This window comes from Tursiops truncatus, chromosome 15 (assembly GCF_011762595.2).
Source record: "Tursiops truncatus isolate mTurTru1 chromosome 15, mTurTru1.mat.Y, whole genome shotgun sequence".
In the NCBI taxonomy this organism is placed as follows: domain Eukaryota; kingdom Metazoa; phylum Chordata; class Mammalia; order Artiodactyla; family Delphinidae; genus Tursiops; species Tursiops truncatus.
This window is the reverse complement of record NC_047048.1, coordinates 20,580,781-20,586,860: the sequence shown is the minus strand read 5'-3', so window position 1 is coordinate 20,586,860 and position 6,080 is coordinate 20,580,781.

The window sequence follows — 6,080 nt, the reverse complement described above, 5'->3', positions numbered from 1 at the left end:
AGGAACATTTGCAGCGAGGCTCAGCTTTTGATGTTCGTCAAAACTGAGGCCAAAAGCATCTGAGGCAACAGTCGCCCATATCTCCCCCCGCGTACAGCGCACACGCCACGGCTCAGCCATCTCCCTCCTGCCCAGCACCCAACCTCGTGCACCTGTAATGCCAAATACTGCCCTCTCTCCGCCTCCACTCATCCTTCCAGGTACAGGTATCACCACCTCTGTAAAGTCTTCCCGTACTCTCCCTTACCCCAGGAAGTTGGAGCTTTCTCTCTTACAGAATTTCCATCCCCTAATACAATTTTTTATCCATTTATCTGTCTCATTAAACAGTGAATGCTTTGAGGGCAGGAATTGTGTCTTACCTCTTTGTCTCCAAACTGGGGTAGGACTGCATACAGTGATGGTATTTTGGGAAAGTTTATGGAGCTAATCAAAACAGTCACGATCATAACAATGGCTAATATTTGACTGAGCGCTTATAGTTGGCCAGGGAATCTGCTGAGCACTCCACACACATCAGTTTGTGGAATTCTCACAGCACAGGTATTCGTACAAGTAAGGGAATGGAGGCACAGGGCACCATCCCTATGGGTCCCATTCTCATGGCCCCAATCACTAATAACTGGTGGACACAGGCCTGCCCCAGAGCTCGTGCACTTAACCACTGTGCAAACTGCCTTTCAGGTGGAAGCTTTTCCCCAGAGGCCGAGTCCACGTGGCCCTGAAGAGGTCCCCTCTGGCGTTCTCTGGCTTCAGGTGTTCTTGTGCCGGGACAGAGGCGGGGGCAGGGGGGACTGCTTCATTCCCAGAGCCCTGGGTAGGTAGCCACACGGCCAGGAGTTACTGACTCTAAGAGACAACGGCTCCACGTGCAGGTTGTGGAAACGTTTGTCCTTGATATGCCCTTGTTCTTCTCAAGCTGAGCTCCCAACCTCACCGCTCTTCTGATCTCCCTTCTGGGCCCCTGAGTCCCAGCCCCAAGCATTGCACAGCCCATAGAACGTCTCCCTGATGATAGAGGTGTCTCAAACTCAACACGTCCCTGCTGCGCCTGCACCCCAAGGGGTGATATCGGATAGACCCCAACCTCTCCTGGGGTTGAAGACTCAGGAGAGAGGTCTGGGCCAGAGAGAGACATGAGGGGGTCGGCAAGGGTGGTTTGAGGTCACATGGAAGAAAAGAGGAAGAGAGTTGATGATGGGACCCCGAGACCTCTACATTTAAGACGCAGCTGGCGCACAAGACGGAGCCGAGACAAAAGGTAGAAGCGGCACGAGGCTCCATCCTCACGACTCTCCCAGTCTCCCAGCTCTCCTCCCTCCCATCCCAGCTCCAGGCTCTGCCCGGGAGATGTCTCCACGAGGACCGCCCATCACAGACGTCCCGCTGAGATGCCTCTGGCGGCCCCCCCATCACCTCAGTCACATTTGTCAAGTCACAGGATCTACCCTACAGTGGTGACTTTAGGTGGCCCACAAACTTAATTACAATGCCACACTCTGATCTCTCTCTTTCTCCACTAACCCTCCAAGACCAGGTACAGATGTCACCATCTCTCTGAAGTCCGCCTTGAACCCCTCGCCTGCCCCAGCAAATTGGAGCTTTAAGTACCATTGACTGACAGGACAAGAACGCCATTCCATTCTTCAACGTGCAAAGACGTCAGTTCCCAGCGTGGGGCTCATAGGTCTCTAACAGTCTCTAACGGGTGCTCAGCTCTCTTTTCTAACAGAGAGAGAGCTGCCTCAGAGGCCGTAGATTTCTAGCTATCAAGCCAAATTTAATTGCATCACTATGTTTACACTGCCTGTGTTTTCTCAGTTACCTTCTGCTTATTGTAAGCAGTAACGGTGTTTCCCTTAGTCACTGGTTGGACAGTGTTTATTCATTTAACAGCTGTTTATTGAGCACGGCGTTAGTGTCCTGTGGGTGCTGTACCAAACTACCACAAAGTGAGTGGCTTAGAACCACAGAAATTTACTCCCTTACCGTTCTGGAGGCCAGAGTTGTGAAAGGAGTCTTGTGGAGCTAAAATCAAGGTGTTGGCAGGGCTGTGCTCGCTCCAGAGGCTCTAGGTGAGAATCCGTCTTCTTGCCTCTTCTGGCTTCTAAACTGCATTCCTGTTCAGGGCCAGCAGAGTAGCATCTTGCTTCAGTTGTCACATTGACTTCTGCTGCAACCAAGTCTCCCTCTGCCTTTTTTTTTTTTTTTAAATAAGGATACTTGTGATTATATTTAGGGCCACCCAAGATAGTCTCCCCATCTCAAGATTCCTAACTTAATCATGTCTGCAAAGGCTCTGTGTGCCACAGGGGGTAACATTCACAGGTTCCAGGGATTAGGATGTGCACATCTTGGGAGGTCCATTATCCAGCCTCCCACAACTGCTTACTCGCTGCCAAACACTGTTGTAGCAGCTGGGGATGCACGTGTGGGGCAAGCAGACAAAGCTCCCTGCCCTTGTGGAACTCACACCCTCCCAGGGGGAGCGACAGACACAGAAACAATCTGCGTAAGAAGTGAGTACCTTGGATAGCATGTCAGAGGGTGAGAAGTGCTATGGAAGGAAGAAAAATGTAGAGCATGGTAGAGAGGGTCTGGGAGTCTGGGGGCGGACAGAGGGGCCAGTCTCTGTGTTATGTGGTCAGGGGAGACCTTTGTGCAAGGGTATTATCTGAACAGCTTGAGGGAGTCATTCATGCAGACATATCCTGGAAAATAACTTTCTGGACAGAGGGAAAAGTCAGGACTAATGAAGCAGTTTCCTTTTAAAAGAAATTTATTTGCCACGGAATAGTAGTCAGCCATAAAAAGGAAGGAAGCACTGATACATCTACAACACGGATGGACCTCAAAACCACTATGTTCAGTGAAAGGGGCCAGCCACAAAGGCCACGCATCGTGTGATTCCATTTATATGAAATAGGATAAGTAAATCCACGAGGCAAAGTAGGTTAGTAGTTGCTGGGAGGAGTGGGAGGGAAGAGTGGGGAGTGACTGCTCAGTGGGTACAGGGTTTCCTTTGGGGGTGATGAAAGTTTTGGAACTGTACTGAGTGCCACTAAACTGTACACTTTAAAATTTTAAGTTATGTGAATTTTACCTCAATAAAAAAAGTCAAAAAAATCATTTGAATTAAAAGAGTGAGTTGGGCTTCCCTGGTGGCGCAGTGGTTAGGAATCTGCCTGCCAATGTAGGGGACACGGGTTCAAGCCCTGGCCTGGGAAAATCCCACATGCCGCGGAGTAACTAAGCCCGTGCACCACAGCTACTGAACCTGTGCTCTAGAGCCCGAGCCACAACTACTGAAGCCCGCGTGCCTAGAGCCCATGCTCCGCAACAAGAGAAGCCACCGCAATAAGCAGCCCGTGCACCACAACGAAGAGTAACCCCCGCTCACAACTAGAGAAAGCCTGCGCGCAGCAACGAATAACCAACGCAGCCAAAAAAAAAACAAACCAAATAAATTTATAAAAAATAAAAAAACAGATAAAAAAATAAGAGTGAGTTGACTTAAAGAAAAATGCTAAGTGAACTAGAAAGAAAAGCAGGATGCACTGACCACAGAAGTCAGGATAACGGAAATTTCTGGAGGGGTCGTGGGAGTGGGGGCGGTCAGAGGTCTCCATGTGGAGAACTGGCTGTCAGTGATCTCCTCTTCATCGGGAGTACAAACGTGGGTGTTTGCTCTCCTGTATTTTAAAACCACATACACGTTCTATGCACACCTCTATAGTGCATGATTTTACAGAATTTTTTAAAACTCAGAAAACAAAGAGAATGATGAGTAGGCAGTAACAGAGGTATTGCATGGATGTTTATAACATCCTAAAAGCAACGCGGTGTTCCAGGAAATGCCTCCAAGGGGCAAATATCTCTGTGGCTCTGTCCCCTCCCTCCTCCACTGAGGCAGCCCCGGAGATGGCCGGCGGGGTATCCGCCAGGGTGGGTGACCTGGGAAGGTCCCCACCAGGCCCAGGTCTGGCCTAGGCAGCCACAGCCGCCTCCCAGCAAGCCAGAACTGTTCCAGCTCCTTCTTTCCAGAGGCAGGACCAGCCCCGTGCCTCCGCAGGATTCCTGAGACACATGCTCTAACTGCAGGCTGAGGGCTGCATTCATTCATTGTGCCCAGCTGGAGCTGGGAGGAGCCAGGGGAGGAGGTGGAATGAGCTGACTGTTCACAGCTCCTCCCCCGCCTCCAGGAGCACTCCTGGAGCAATCTTCCCAGCCATGTCTGCTCACATCCCGGGCCAGATCTGCAGGTGTTTGTTTGACAAATTCTGTTTAACAGCTCTGCTAGTTGACTAACTACATGTACTCAGGAATCTGACAGTTGTCTTTTGTGTTTTTTAAAAAACATTATCAAAAATACAAATTTGTATTTGTACAAAAGTAATAAATCTTACGTTAGGAATCTTGTCGCAAGTGCCAAAAACCTAACTCACACTGGATTAAGAAAATGTTGGCTCATATCATTGGAAATGCGTCACTAGCTTCAGGTATGGTTGGATCCAGAAACTCGAATGATAAGATCAGAACTCTCACTTCCTGCCTCTCCTCTGTGCTCTCCTTCACGTTAGCTCTATTCTCAGACACACTCCCCGCTACAGAGTGGAAGCCCCAGACATGTGTCCCATCTTTCACACCCCCAAAAGGAAGAGAGCTTCTCTCTTACAACTATTCCAAAAAAAAAAAATTATTTAATGGTTTTGCATTGGACATACTTGAGACTTTTTCTTGAACCAATCACTGCAGCCAAAGAGGTGAAACACTGTGATTGTCCGGGCCTGGATTGTGTACTTCTTTCTTTCTTTTTTGTTTATTCCCCACTCTGCGCAGCTTGTGGGATCTCAGTTCCCCGACCAAGGATTGAACCCAGGCCATGGCAGTGTAAGCCCGGAATCCTAAACACTAGGCCACCAGGGAACTCCCTGTGTACTTATTTCTGTATTAGGGGAGCATCCTCACCCCAGAAACTACACTGAAAGAGGGTGGGGTAAGGGGTGGTTGCTCAGGAGCCGCTACGGTGCTGCTATCACAAGAAGGAAGAATGGTTCAGCACAAGCAATAGGAACCCATTACACATGGTAGAAAATTAGAAAGTTGCAGAAAAGCACAGAGAAAATAGAGACCAGCCATTATCCCACCATAACAGTCTTTCTCCGTAGATGCTCTGGGTTACTCTTTCACGTGTGAGGGAACTCAGTCAAGCTCGGAGGATACCCCAACCCAGCAACATGACAGTGATACAAGTAAGAACACGAGAACGAGAAGAAAAACAAAGGGAGCTTTGGCGAGACAATGAGGCTGGCTATCCACTGTTCCCTGCCAGCCTCCAAATCACGCGGATCTCCAAAGAATGGTGGCTGAGCAAACTAGCACAGATCCTCACCTGAGCAAATTGAACTTGAACTGTGAATGACCCACTCAACCGGAAGACCTCACAATTCCTCGAGTTCCCTCACTCAGATAGCTTCATCTCCATTCCTCTGTAGCCACCCACTCCCAAGGCTACACCGTGGATATAAACATACCCCTCATCCCTCCACCTTTCCTACTCTGTACTCCCTCCACCCCTGCTTCTTGATCCAATCCGATTCTCCAGACTCCCTCAGCCTTCCCTAGCCACTCAGCTCACCAGCCCTGTTCCTTGTCTTCCTTCCATCCTAGACCCCATGTTCAAACATTGCAACCACCCCTTCACCACCCTCTTCATCTTCCAGCCTCACGACCCTGGTCAGTCCAAATGGGAGGTTCTCTCTTCCTACTAGTGGGCTCTCCAGTGGGGACAGCCATGTTTTTATGCCAATTATATATATTTATGGTAACAGTTTTTACTTAGCATAACGCTTCTCAAATTTTGATGTGCGTATGATTCACTTGGAGATCAAATTTAAAATGCAGAAGCTGATTTCTCAGGTGTGAAGTAAGGCGTGCTGCTCAAACCAGCTCTCAGGTGAGACCGATGCTGCCAGTCCTCAGAGCACACTTTGAGCAGCCAGACCTTAGCAATACTTCAGTGTTCCTCCTACTTCGCTCCAGGGAAGAACCACCTGGGGGTACTTGTTAAGTATAAAGGT